The sequence below is a fragment of the Megalobrama amblycephala genome, linkage group LG12 (genome assembly GCF_018812025.1).
Source record: "Megalobrama amblycephala isolate DHTTF-2021 linkage group LG12, ASM1881202v1, whole genome shotgun sequence".
In the NCBI taxonomy this organism is placed as follows: domain Eukaryota; kingdom Metazoa; phylum Chordata; class Actinopteri; order Cypriniformes; family Xenocyprididae; genus Megalobrama; species Megalobrama amblycephala.
In genome coordinates this window covers 32,452,040-32,467,585 of record NC_063055.1, presented here as the reverse complement: position 1 = coordinate 32,467,585, position 15,546 = coordinate 32,452,040, and the positions used below count along the sequence as shown (strand labels likewise).

The 15,546-nt window shown below is 34.2% G+C and overlaps 1 protein-coding gene across 1 annotated transcript in view; it reads right to left on the bottom strand.

Moving 5' to 3' along the window:
* The window catches only part of LOC125279297 (ladderlectin-like), a 33,146-nt gene extending 25,599 nt beyond the window's left edge, over positions 1-7,547 (bottom strand). Inside the window, exon 1 of the mRNA XM_048208805.1 lies at positions 7,446-7,547. The gene's annotated coding sequence lies outside the window, so the exon portion shown is untranslated. The remainder of the gene's footprint in view (positions 1-7,445) is intronic.
* Between the last annotated feature and the right edge of the window lie 7,999 nt (positions 7,548-15,546).

Below are 15,546 nucleotides of genomic sequence, written 5' to 3'. Positions count from 1 at the left end.
ATTTTTTCATTGATTTATTTATTCATTTATTCATTTTTCATTTCTGCAGGTTTATTCCTCCAAACAAGTCCAGGATTCTGCGTTTTTGCTTCAGCGATGCTGTCCTGTTCCCTGTCTGTGTCCCCTGTATATCCTCAGTTTGTGGACCTCATGTTTCCCTGCTGCTTCCCTTGTTTGTTGCCATGGACACTCATTGGACCACGCCCCCTTGTTAACTCGTTATCTTGTTTGTGCCTGTGTATAAATAGTCGCTGTGTTGCCTGGCGGAGTTTTGTTTAGCCGTTGTTTACCCTTGTCTTCGTGTTCCTTGCCTAGCCTAGCCTAGCCTGTGTTTTTGGATTACCCTTTTGCCTTACCTTATATCTGTTTGCTGGTGATCGACCTACTGCCTGTTTGACTACGCTCTACTGTTAATAAAGCTCAGATTTGGATCTCCCACTCCGTTGTCACATCCCATATGTTACAGATGCAAACAGCCTTCATATTTTAAATAATTAAACTAATGTAAATGATAACGTTTTATGAATCAGAAAGCCTATTTTCAGACGTTTACTGTAATCTACCTGATCAGAAAAATCATTTATTAGGAACATTTTACTGGGGCACGTGCGACGCCCCTGGTGTGAAAAGAGAGAGACCGTGGAGTGATAATTATAAAATGATGTTTCACAGGTGTAACTGAGTAATTAACTTATTATTTACAAACAAATAAATAAAAATAAAACAAACAAAATTAACCTTTTTAACACATTTATTAGCCTCCATTAAATATTTCTAATGGAAAGTAAATGAATCAAAGTAGCTTGTTTCTTCTACATTGATTCTTCACATGCTGTTTCAGTACGCACACACATAGGCTTTAGCTACTTTACAGTCTTCATCATTCCAGTTGCCATCTGTTGAAAGACAGAACAAATATAGTTGTTTTTATCATTTGTGTATTATGAAAAAACTAAATAATGTTTATTTAGTATGGTAGACACAGAAATATTAGTATTTGATGTCTAGAAAACAATCAGCAACAATGTTTCCGTGATGAATGTTCACAAAACATTTTTAACTGTGATGAAAAAGTTATTTTCTAGCTTCTGGATATACAGTATGACATGAAGCAGTATTCTGCTAATCTTCTGATGGATGGTCTAACACAATTCAGATTGATGGATCATTTATCATGTTATTTCATGAGCATTAACAGAAGTTACTTACTGACAGAGTTCATCTCAATGCAGCGCTCATCTTTACCGTGGAACTGGGTTTTCCAGGCGACCATATTTGATAGTTCATTTTGGATCCATCACTCCAGAACCAACGATAATACTGTGAACAGAAGAGAAAAAACAGCATTGTGTTTATGTCCACAGCTTTACATGGCTTCGTTTTATCTTTATTTATCTAAAAGATGATTCCTCATGAACTCTAACCCCACTTTAAACATGTCAGAAATCTAAACAGAAATTATTTCCACAGAAAGGGTATCAGTAAAGAATATGTAAAACTATGTAAGAAAGGGTTAAATCACTCAGTTATCTCTATCAGCCTCACTATTTCACATCGAGTTTCACGATACAAACACTGGAGTATGACATCATCATGGTGAGTGGTGCCTCTCATGGCTGTCCAATGCACTAAACTAACTGTTCTGAGGACCAAAAATAAATGATAAAAACACATCTATGTTCATGTGTTTTGAAAAATGTATTAAATGAGTTTTAATGTAAATGTAATGGTAAATGCCCAATAGCACAGAAAGTATGATTGAAAAATGATTGCATACACCCTTATGGCCTCCGATCCAGGCAGGTGTTGATGCATGAGTTGTTTGTCTAATCAGCTTCTGTATAAAGATGTACTCATCATGGCTGTTGTACAGAAGCAAGGTTCCCATTATGGTTCAAACACCCAAACTGTAGAGATGGAGACATGAGCAAACACAAAGAAATTAATATTCCAAAATCTGTGACATGCCTTTCAGTTACCGTCGAAATAATGTTTACTCGCTGTGCTCTTTATTTTTTGTTTATTATTTTACCTGTGAAATATAATATCTGCCATTTGAGGTGGGACTACTTTTCTAGAAAAGGTTCTGGTTATACTGTATATAGATTAGATATAACTTCACATAGATGAGTTAAGTTTTTAAGTGATACCTCTCATGATAACATGAAATGTGTTGTGTAACATGAAATATTTCTGTATTTTCAAACCATTATGATGTTTCAGTATTATCACAATGTATGTTCACATCCTGGCGCTCTGTAATTTCGGTAACACTTTAGAATTCTGATCCTTCATTAATGAATAACTACACAGGAACAAATGAGTAATGCATTATTAACACTCTAGTAACTACTATTAACTAACAATAAACTCTGATGAATGAATTAGTAAGTAATAGTGCTTAGTAGTTCACTATTAGCTAATCAGAAACTAGTGTTTTTTCATTCCTCCCAGAGAACTACTAAGAACTACTATATACATGTTTCGTAATTAATGTGAATAATGCATAACGTATAATTAATTCTAGAGTAAAGGTCTTGGTAACCCACTAGTAATGACTGAAGTATTACCAAATCCTTCAGAAGGAATTACTAATTATTTGGATCAGTATGCTAAAGTGAGAAACATGATAACTCTCTAGTAACTACTGAGGGGTCCCACTTTATATTAAGTGGCCTTAACTACTATGTACTTACATTTAAATTAATAATTTGATACAATGCACTTATTGTGTACATACATGTTTTTACATTGTACTTATATTTTAAAAACACCTGCATGTAATTACATCTGTAATTAATTTCTGTAATTACATTTATAATTACACAGTTGACCCATCCTTACACCTTACCCCTACCCTTAAACCTACCCATACCACCAAAGCTTTCCCTAACCTTACCCGTAACCCACCTCAATAGCAGCAAAAGTGTTTTGCAATTCAATATGAACCCAATAAGTACATTGTACTTATTTTTGATGTAAGTACATAGTAGTTAAGGCCACTTAATATAAAGTGGGACCTACTGAGGTCTTGTAAACTTTTGAGGTTTTCGTAAAGTATTGGATAGTAATAACTGAAGAGTTACTATATAACTCTAAAGTAACTACTTCTTATTTGGATCAGTATTCTAAAGTGAAGATCATTTTAACCCACTAGTAATTACTTAAGTGTTACCAAATACATCAGAAGGAATTACTGTACAAAAACATACAAAAACATGGTTTACAAAGACTTCAGTAGTTACTAGAGAGTTATCATGTTTTTCACTTTAGAATACTGATCCAAATAATTAGTAATTCCTTCTGAAGGATTTAGTAATACTTATACTTAGTATACATTATACATTATTCATGTTAATTATGAACTTGTATATAGTATTTCTTAGTAGTTCTCTGGGAGGAATGAAAAACAGTAGTTACTGATTAGTTAATAGTGAACTACCACCTACAACTGAGCACTATTACTTACTAATTCATTCATCAGAGTTTCTTGTTAGTTAATAGTAGTTACTAGAGTGTTAATAATGCATTACTCATTTGTTCCTGTGTAGTTATTCATTAAGGAAGGATCAGTATTCTAAAGTGTTAACGTAATTTCTTTACTGTTAACATATATTTTTGTTTTTAACCCGAGGAACAAGTTGAAATGACTTTCCTGTGATAACTGACAGGTGTCACAGATGTTTACAGAGTTAATCCAAAAATATTCTTATTATTTCATATCATATCAGAATCTGAATGTATCATACCTCGGCTCCATCCCACGAGTATTTTGGCGCGTTGAAAAACTTGAAGCATCTGCATCCATAGGCAGTCCATCCTGCCTTACAGACTGTTAAATGGAAGTTTTGTTTGTTATTATGTTGTTACCTTTAATGACCTTTCACGTAATTATATGAATAACTTTCATTTAAAGGTACACTATGTAACTTTTGGCCCTTTATCGGTTAAAAAAACAAATTGGCATGCAGCATTGTTTCAGTTGTGCTTTGGTTTCACATGACTATAGAGATGAAGGCGACGCTTCACAAAAGATGCTGTACAGTGAACTCTGTTAGAGAGCTACATATGGCAGTCTATCTGGTCCTGTAATTAAATACCTCAAAAACTCCTTAATCATTGTGTCACTTTTACAACATTTAAAATCCATCAGTTCTCGTCATCTAAAGCCGAGCTAATGTTTATTCTTGTTTTATTACGAGCTCTGTCACGTTCTCCTTTGTCCAGCAGACTCTCCTCTGTTCGGTGTTTGTTTAAAACAGGCGATTCTCCAGAGGTTGGAGATTCAGCTGCTCCATCTCTTTCTTTCTTGCTCTTGTGACAGCTAACCTGTTCCACTCCCACACCAGACACGCGTCAAAGCGGCCGGAGCAACTTTTCTCTATTTACGGATGTGACGAGACACACATGGGCGAGTGATGTATGTCGGAAAACTGTTCTGACAGGTCTAAAATATAAACACTTCTAATAGACTTAACACAGTGAATCAGTGAATCATATTTTGTAAGAGGGATTGATGATGTATTGACTCATTTTTTAATTTTTGTTTATTTTGAACAAAAAAAGCTACATAGTGTACCTTAAATAAACAAAGGAGTTAAAATAGTTTCCAATATACTCTTTAAAACATTTTAAAGCATGCTGGAGAACATGATCATCAGGTGTTACACACACTTGTTAAGGTGGAGAAATGCACTGGTTTTGGACTTTTGTACTGTACTAGACATACTGACAAGAGAAGAAGACAAGAGAAGACTTACCGCTACAAGGTTTACCTCCAACAGGACGTGTTTCCACTTAAAAAGAAAGAAATACACAGTTTTAAAACAGAACTGCTAGCAGTAGTGATACTACAACTACTAATAAATATATACTGCAAATTAACAGGCATATATTATTGTCAAAATTAATAATATAATATCATTCATAAGAATCAACAACTTTAGCTGATATAATGATATAATTATTGTTGTTTTATTGTCTTAATATCATCATAATAATTCAGAGACAAACTCAGGTGCACATACTGTATTAGATCATTCCTGCTTCTGATTCGTCATTTCAGAGTCCCAGATGTGCTTCAATTCATGTTAAAATAACAGTTCTGATGTGAGACGTGGAATAATAGTTTTACCTGAAGCATTCAAAGCGACCAGAAGACCGAGAGACAGATAGACAGTCCAGACCGCCATCGTTTCTCAGAGAACACTGGAACTCTGACTAGATTTAAAACACAATTATACACAAATAATTATTACAAAGATTTGTATTTTTGTGACATGAACCAGTAGATCAATGTTTACAAACAATGTTTTTATATAGTTTGTACTTGGTGGATCACAGAGCCAGTGCAAGTGGTTAAAGAGCAGATTTGTTTTATTTTTTTAGGAAATGAACAATCGTTTCTCTAGATAAGACCCTTATTCCTCATCTGGGATCATGTAGAGCTCTTTGAAGCTGCATTTAAACTGCTGTTTGGACCTTCAAGTCCACTATATGGAGAAAAATCCTGGATCATTTTTTTTCAACTGAAGAAAGAAGGACATGAACATCTTGGATGACATGAGGTGAGTAAATTATCAGGAAATTTTAATTCTGAAGTGAACTAATCCTTTTCGCACACTTTGTAAGAAATAAAAAAAAAAAGATTTTACTTATAGAAAAGGTTGTACTGTTTTTTTGTTTGTTTTTGCAGTTTTTCATACTTTCATAATGCAATAATCTCAGAAGCTTTTGATCAAGTGCACTACCTCAAGGTGGTTTTGTTCATGTAAAAATATACCTGCAACCTTTCAGGGAACTAAATCCAGCACTGACTGACAAGATCTGTGAGAAACACAATGAACTCAACAAACCAGCAAAGACATGAGGGAAGGAAGCACGATATAACGGGAGCAGAGCACATGAGGAACAGCTGAACACAATCAGGCCAACGAGAACTCGACCCTTGCGGTAATTTTGAGTGGCTCAGTAGCGTGATATGCTGTATTATCTGCATTTATTATTTATTACTATATGAATAATTGTTACGATGTGGTCAGCGGGCATGAAAACAAAACTAAACAGAGAATTGAAACAGGAAATGAAGTAAACAGAAAAGAGTGTCAAAATAAGGGTCCACATAACAGAACATAAACCTGACAATAAGCTCATTAGGCTATTGTTATGTATAACAGTTAGTTCCAAACCTTGAATCTCACTTGACGAGAGGCTTTCTGCTGATATTTCTCCAGTATCAGCAATGCTTGCCTTTGTGTGTTCTAGAGAGACTGTCCCTCAGTGCAGTTACATTGGGACTGTCTTTGAGCAAATCATCAAACCGTTCATTCAATGAACGCGGATTCATTCAAAGATAGATGTGATGAAACAAGGTGTTGATTATTTTAACTTTCATCTCCACTTTACAAGGGTCAGCTGAGCTGTATTATTAACAGTTTCAATGGCATTGATTCACTGCACTGACCAACGCTGATGACAGTCATACAATAACATTGAATACATTCACACAGGCAATAACGTATGGAGCCCCCCACATGATCATTCGCTAAATCATGTGCACAATGTTCCCTCGTTTGAATGATTAACAGATTTACAATGCACATACTGTAGAACATTGTAATGTTTAATAACATTTTATGACAATTAAATTTTGCATTGAAGAAAAGTAGATTTGTGTTATGCTGTCAATAATAGTTCTTAGAAAGAAAATCAGAATTGGCAAAAATCAGCACTGACAGGTCACACTTACAAAAAACATCACAATCAGCCAAGATAATTGCAATCTGTGCATCTAATTAATCCATAACTGCTTCTCAATCAAAACGTAAGAAGTACAAAAGTCTGTAAAAAAAATTAACAAATATTTCCAATTGTCTCTAATCAAGCAGATTTATAAGCACTAACAGTTCTCGTGTTACTGCAGCTAATGCAATCCACGTGAAAAAGCGTTACGAAGAAAAAAAACTCTTAAACTGTGAAACACGGGTCAAAGTTCATGAAAACAGTGATTACATCCTTTAACCTTCTCGAACACGACTCAACACACACTTCTACATGCAACAGCCTCAACACCCGTCAAAAATAAAAGTCTTCCAAAAATAATCACTTTTCAAAATGACTTAATCATGTTCTGCTTGATCATCGATGAGGCGTATCCTCCAACATTAGCTACTGTTGAATGCATTAAACACGTTAAGCGCTTCTGCATTAAGCATTTTAGCATCATTAATTCACTGAACAACATAAAATATAGGCTGCGTTCTGAATAACCAAATAATAATAAATAAAAATGAAAACTATAAAAACAATAAAAAATTAAAACTAAGCTCTTTTCTGGGAATTTTCCAACAGAACTAATATTCCCAGAATGCCCCACAAATCAAAAATGACTAAATGGGTTTTAGTCGGCTAAAAGTGAAATAAATGTAAATGTAGAAAAGTCAAACCTCAGGAAATGTGCTCCGAACAGCAAACTGAGTGTTTCTGCTGGATAGTATATCAGAGATGTGTCTTGTTTTCTTGAACTCTTGATGTATTATTTTTCCACTAAGTTGTGGGCTTAAATAAGTGTACTCATGTTACGCAAGTTGAGTGTCAGCCAATCAGAAAGGATCTGCATGTTACTGAGATGTCTGATCTCTCTAAATCACATGACTCTCAGAAAAAAACACCACAGAAGTAATACCACAATTGTTCGAAGCCATGTATTTCATCTTTCAATTGTCTACTTTAATCATTATCTAATGATTTGCAAAGGTATCATTGTGTAATGATTTTACTTGTTGAGGCATATGACTATTAACTAATTGTTAAGTAATAAGTGATATTAGTAGGGTTGTCAACCATAATCATAACCACAATGATAAATTACTTAATAATGAGCTGGAAGCTGAAATACGTGTCTTTGACCCATTAACACATTAATGTACACTATTAGTACATGTTGTTAAGGAATTCATACCTGATGACACTTTTAATAATTAGAAATTCACATTGTATTTAATTCTTTAATCAGCAGATTTACTAAACAGGGTAAATTAGCATGAGAATGCAATTCCAAAAAACTGGAAAGTTTTGTGCTGGTGAAAGCTGTTAGTGAATCTGTTACAGACCACGGATCCTCATCCACCCACACCGGTCCCGTTTGGGATGCTGATTCTCAGTTGATATCAGCAGAAAACAAGTTAGAAAGCTGATTCTGATCATGCAAGTGTGAATCTTTTACTCCAGATTCATGCATTAAACACAAAGACTTCATTCAGTTATTTCTCATTTTGAGTCACACTAAACAAGCCATTGATCAGGACATGGACAGTCTCTTTAACAAATAAAGATCTGAAGGTAAATGTGTCTTGAACCAATTGCAAACATGACATGCAGTCAACTCTCTAAAATTTGTTGGGTCATTATTTTTTTTTTACCCATGTTCTGTCTTCCTCTAGCACTCTTGCTCTTCTTCACTGTAGTCTTCGTCTATCTCATCTCCGTTGGTGATTTCAACACGTTTTCTTCACCCCGTGTATCCTCTCGATAAGCTCTGTTGTTGGTTACAAAACATTAAATTCAGGAACCTAACTTTGACAACTTTTGCTCATCTCATGCTGAGTCAATGTCAAATACATTTGTTTGAAACAGGTAAACAGCACATAAACTCACACCTTGAAAACCGCTTCAATGAGCTCAATTATAGTAATGCAGCATTTTGTTTTGTCAGTAACGGTAATGGTGCTGTAACGACAGAAAAAGTCATTTGTTTGATTACTCGTTACTGAAAAAAGTAACACCATTAGTAACGCTGTTATTCCCATCATTGCTCCTGACACGTGTTGTTTAACTCCAATAGAGTTTATAATGTCTGAAAATGCCAATCCCAGTGCATGTTTTTCATTATCTACATGGATATTAAAAATCACCAACAATCACAGCTTTATCCGCAGCCAGTACTGACTCTGATAGAAATCAGCAAATTCTTTGATAAAGTCTGTATGGTGTCCTGATGGCCTGTATACAGTAGCAAGCACAAATGTCAAATGGGACTTATCACTTACACTAGATAGTGTTACATAAAGCAGTGGTTCCCAACCATGTTCCTGGAGGCCCCTCAACAGTGCACGTTTTGCAAGTCTCCTTTGTCTGACACACCCATTTCAGGTCTTGAAGTCGCTATAATGAGCTGATGACCTGAATCAGGTGTGTTTAATTGAGGAAACATGCAAAATGTGCAGTACTGGGGGCCTCTGGGAATGTGGTTAGGAATCACTGACATAAAGAACCATCACTTCAAAAGAATTATATCTGAAACTAGACTTTTGAGTAATACTGAAGATATTACTATTACAGTAATGCCTCCCCCTTTGCCTTTCAGACGAGGCTCATGATCTTGTGGTTTAGACTCATTTAAAGTAATGTAATCATCTGGTTTTAGCCAGGTTTCTGTCAAACACAGCACATCTAGGTTACAATCTATAATCATATCATTTACAATAAGTGCTTTTGAAGAAAGGGATCGTATATTCAGCAACCCAACTTTATCATTTGTTCATCTGTATTACAGTGCATGCACAATAATTATGCAAGTTTATATTTTACAAGCACATTTTACCAATTCCAAACCACATTAATCTTAATAACTGCTATTAATGTTGTATTTAATCATTTATAAGTAAAACAAAATAAAAACGCCTTATATTCAGGCATGCATAATTATTAAGTAGGTTTAATTTTATAGATAAAATGGGCCATAAAAAGAGATTCAACTCATACTGAAATGTCAAAAATTAATAAATGCTCATGAGAAGGATGCAATACTAATGCAATACTAGAAATTGCTAAATTAAGGTGTGACCAATGGACAGCAACAGTGAAACTGTTACAGATCGCTTATCTTTATTCCACCTGCTCTCTTTCTGCTGGCTGTGTAAAGCTGTGGTGAAATGAGTAATCATTTCAGTTTATTTAGTAAAGATTGTGTGTTGTTTAAAGTTCATAGTCATTGTTCTGACTTCATGAAGATCATCAAACTGAATAAACATCAATCTGACTAGAACAAACTCTTTGACATGTATATATGATACTGGATATCAAGAGTGAAACTATATACAGACATGCATACATACTGTATATAAAATTAAATTAAAATAGCAGCTGAATTTAAATCATATACTTCTCAGCACAATCTTCCAAAATTATTATAGAAATTCCCATGTTCAAAAAGGAGTAGGAAGAAGTTCATAACAAACTTTTCAAGTCCTACCCCATTTCTCTATTTTTATCCTTTAGTTAAATACAAAACAATTTGATGCTTCTCTTATACATACATCTTTACATACACCATATATCTACCTACCTTATATTCACATAAACCCATGCATTCACATAGATACAGATGCATACATACATGCCTACACACACATTCCCTTTTTTTTTTTTTCCCTTCTTCATTTCCATCTATCTATAGCAAATCAAGTAATAACACCTCCATACTAGACTTAACATATAAACCAATGAACCTGTATACACTACTATCACCTCGAGTCCTTTTCATATTCATTTAATATATTCAGTTTAAATAATCTTTTAAAGTTACTCATTGTTGTACATCTCTTCACTGCAGCTGTTCCATACAGTAACTCCTTTGGTTGTGATGCAGTGATATTTAGAATTTGTTCTTATAAATTTCTTTTTAAATACAAATGTTCCTCTTAAGTGATGTTTGCTCTCTCTCATTTGAAACAACCCTTGAATACTATTCGATAGCTGTTGATTTTTTATTTTATACATAATTTGTGCAGTTTTAAAGTCAACAATATCTCTGAATTTTAGTGCTTTTAATTTAATAAACAGTGGAGTAGTTGGTGCTCTATAGGTGGTTTTATTTACAATTCTTAAGGCTCTCTTTTGAAGGATAAATATTGTTTCAGTATTAGTTTTGTAAGTGTTTCCCCATACCTCCAAACAGTAAGTGATGTATGGAAGTATGAAGGAACAATACAACATGTACAATGTTTGTTGATTTAATAGGTAATTGATTTTATACAATATAGCAATTGATTTGGATATTTTAGCCTTGATATAATGTATATGTGGCTTCCAACATAATTTTTAATCAATTATTACTCCCAAAAATTTAAATTCTTTTACTCTTTCTATTTCAATATCATTTATCATAAGCTTTTTGTTTAAAATTGTGGCACGATTACCAAAAATTATAAATTTAGTTTTACTTAAATTCAGTGTTAGTTTATTTACATCAAACCAGCTCTTCAGCTTTTGTAATTCATTTTCCACTGTATCCAAGAGTTGTTCCATATTTTCTCCAGAACAGATTAAATTAGTATCATCAGCAAACAAAATGGTTTTCAGTGTTTTTGACACCTCCCATACATTATTAATATACAAGTTAAACAACAATGGTCCCAACACTGACCCCTGGGGGACCCCACAAGTAATTTTCTTTGACTTTGAAATATGGTTTTGCAGTTCAACATATTGTTGTCGACTATGTAAGTAGCTATTTAACCAAGAAAGTGCAGTCCCCCTAATTCCATATTTGTGTAATTTCATAATCAAAAAATTGTGGTCTACTGTATCAAATGCTTTCTTAAGATCCAAGAATATCCCTACTGCATATTTTTTTTGTTCTATTGCTGTTGTTATTTCTTCCACAAATTGAATAAGTGCATGTGAGGTTGTCCTATTAGTCCTGAAACCATATTGCTGATCACACAGTATATTATGTTTAGTAATGAAATTATCGAGCCTTTTAGAGAATATTTTTTCTAGTATTTTTGAAAATTGGGAGAGCAGTGAAACAGGTCTGTAGTTTGAAAGTGTATGTTTTTCACCAGCCTTATATATTGGTATCACTTTTGCCATTTTAATTTTAACTCCAGTTTTCAAAGATTGATTACATACATGCGTTAAAGGTTTAACAACACAACCAATAATACTTTTTATCATAAACATGTCAATACCATTCCAGTCAGTTGACTTTTTACTCTTAAATGTTTTAACAATCTCTATAATTTCTTTTTCATCAGTTTCCTTAACAAACATAGATTCATTAATATTTACATTCTTGCTTAACACATCATTTATACTGCCGGTCTTTGCAAACCCCTCAGCCAAACCTGGACCAACTCCAACAAAAAAATCATTAAATTCATTTGCAGCTAAGGTCATATCCTTAACTTCTATATTATCTTTTGTCAGAAAATAATTAGTGTCTTCCGTTTTACCTTTTTTATTCTTGATAATTTCATTCAACACTTTCCAGGTATTTCTTAAATTGCTTCTGTTGTCCTCCAGTAGTTTACTATAATACTTCTTTTTATTGCTTCTCATGATTCTGGTTAGTTTGTTTTTATATATCTTATATTTATTTTCTGCTTCTTTTGTCCTCTTCTTTAAAAATTCATTATATAATACATTTTTCTTCTTACATGCATTTAATATTCCATTAGTTATCCACAGTTTTTCATCAGATTTCAGTTTTACTACTTTCTTTACTACAGGACAGTTTTTTTCATAAAGTGATATTACAACAGTCAAAAATGAATCATAGGCTTCATTCACGTTATCTAAATACACTTTTCCCCAGTCTTGTTTCATTAAATCCTCTTTGAATATATTGATGTTTTCTTGGGTTCTATGTCGGGTCATTGTGTATATTTTGTTGTCTTTCCTGGTCCTAGTATAGCTATGTATGTTTGCAAAAACTGGCAGATGGTCACTGACATCGTTTATTATTAGACCACTTTCAACTTTATAGTCAATGACGTTGGTAAATATGTTATCAATTAATGTGGCACTATTTATTGTAATTCTGGTTGGTCGAGTGATTGATGGATGCAAACCGGTACTATACATCAAATTAATAAACTCTGTAATTTTGTTGTGTTCTTGTGGGTTGAGCAAATCAATATTGAAGTCTCCGCAAATAAAAACCATTTTTTTATTATTGCTATTACTAAATATTTCTGTTATTTTTCCATTAAACATGTCAATATTTGATCCCGGTTTCCTATAAATACAGCTAATTAAAATATTTTTAGATTTTTCCATTTCAATTTGTACTGTAATGCATTCCATGATTGTATCTAAAGCAAAAGACATTTTATTAACAATTTTACATTGATATCTTTGGTCAATATATAATGCAACCCCCCCACCTATTGATTGTTTCCTATTGATGATAAACAGTTTGTATCCCTCAATCTCAACCAAATCATGATGTTCTTCCGTGAGCCAAGTTTCTGTTATTGCTATTGCTGTGAATTTATTTTCCACTTGTTTTAGGCACTGTTTAATTTTTGAAAAGTTTGTGATAAGGCTCCTACTATTAAAATGTATAATTGAAATTGTGCCATCCATTTTTATGTATTTTTTAAACTGCTCAACTGTGTAATATTCACACTGGTTGTGAGTACCAATGTAAAAGTTATTATCTGGGTCAATATCATTTTCAATATCTTGTGATTTATGTTCTGTATATCTAAAAGTTTCCAAGTTCAGTTGTTCATATTTAACAGATAAGTTTCTATCCAAGTTTGTCATGGTCATTGTGTTTGATAAGTTCAGATCAGTTTGTATTCAGTTACCTTATATAGGCCTATGTTGCTCTCAATTCATTCCTTCTTCAAACTTATCCAGCTCAGTGATATCACTAATGAGAAGCACTTTCGCTGCCTCAGGTGTCGACCCATGTAGTTTGATAAATATTTTACAATTTCTTGCCCATGTTGCCTGGATCTTGTTTTGTTTTCTGAGTATGCGTGCTTTCCTGGCGATATCAGCATTTTTCTTGGTGAGGTGTTCGTTGATGTAAACTTCGGTGCCTTTTAATTTCCTTCCCTGTCTGAGGAGTGCTGACTTTTTCTTTCTGTTCGTGAACCGGATTATTACCAATGGAGTGGCCGTTTTGTTTTTGCTCGGCAGGGTATGACAAGCCTTAATGTCCCCGCTGTCAACATGGATGCCTTTGCTGTCCAAAAAACAAATCACCTGTTGTTCCAGCGACTCTTTCTCCTCCTCGAAAGCTTCACTCGTTCCGGCAGCAATGTGCCCATCAACTGCAGCCACCCTAGCATAGTTCCGGTGTTTGGTTCTCAGGCCGCTGATAACCACATCATTAATTCTGGTGTATTGCTCGAGGTCAGCAACTCGAGTCTCCAGAATAGCGATCTTTCGGTCCTTCTCCAAGCTTTGCCTTTTTAACATTTGTATTTCCCCCATCAGATCAATTATTTTCTTCTGTTGCGCTGCTACGGTTGAAATCTCCCCCGACAAGAAGTCCAGAGATTTCTTGATCTCCTCCACCTCGTCGGGTAGGATTGGATTTTTCTTAGGCGGCATATTAAGCGGCAAATTCAATGTGGCGTTAAAATAAGATCCGACTTCATGCCATCTGCTCTTTTCGTCTCAGGCCAGCACGCCAAACTCCTTTTCATGTTAATGTAAATATCAAATATGACAACAGCCTTTTATTTGTCCATTTCTCGATTATCATTGATTTGCATATATCTACCTATCCCGGTGTGAAAGGATAGAATATAATTTGTACAGTTTAAAAATCATTATGTCTACACATATGGAAAGTCCCCACGAAGATAGCGATCCAGATGTGTGTGTGTGTGTGTGTGTGTGTGTGTGTGTGTGTGTGTGTGTGTGAAAATATACAAACTTGTATGTGCATGTTTTTGTTGTTTTTCCGCATCATATTTATACATCAGGCTTTTATAGCTCATATACATTTTTTTTCTGCAAATCAATGATAATTGGGAGATGGACAAATAAATGTTCCACAAAAGTTGTGTCAATTTTTCAATGAATATATACCGCCAACGGGGCGACTTATCCTGGAGATACAAATGAGTCATTCTACGAAACGTTGCTTTATAATATTAATTTTGAACCACTGTACTCACATGAACTGATTTAAATATGTTTTTAGTACATTAATGGATCTTGAGAGAGGAAATGTCATTGCTGGCTATGCAGGCCTCACTGAGCCATCAGATTTCATCAAAAATATTTGTGTTCTGAAAATAACGAAGGTTTGTGTGTAACGGCTTGAGGGTAAGTAATAAATGACAGAATTTTCATTTTTGGGTGAACTAACCCTTTAACACATTTTGATCAAAACACGTTGGTTGGGGCACTTTCCAAAGGGGAAGTTTGAGCTTTGTTAAGTATCTCCGGAGGGGGACTGGAGCTGTGTGGCGCAGTTTGAGGTGTCTTGACAAAAGGGGAGATTGAAACTTTGTGTATCAGTTCGAAGTGCCTTAACAGGTAGAGATAGATAGCGGTCCTGTTGTGTGAGGAAGATCCATTTAGATCCGCTCTGACGGACAACAGAAAACTCCCTGAAACTTCCTAGCTTTTCCATCCAGATAGCAAAATTCTGTTTTTACTGTTATTTCTATTTCTTATGCGTTCCATTTTTATTATTTTGTATTCATTATGTATTCTTCTTTATGTAAAGCACTTTGAGTTACCATTGTGTATGAAATGTGCTATACAAATAAAATTGCCTTGCCTTGCCTTCTT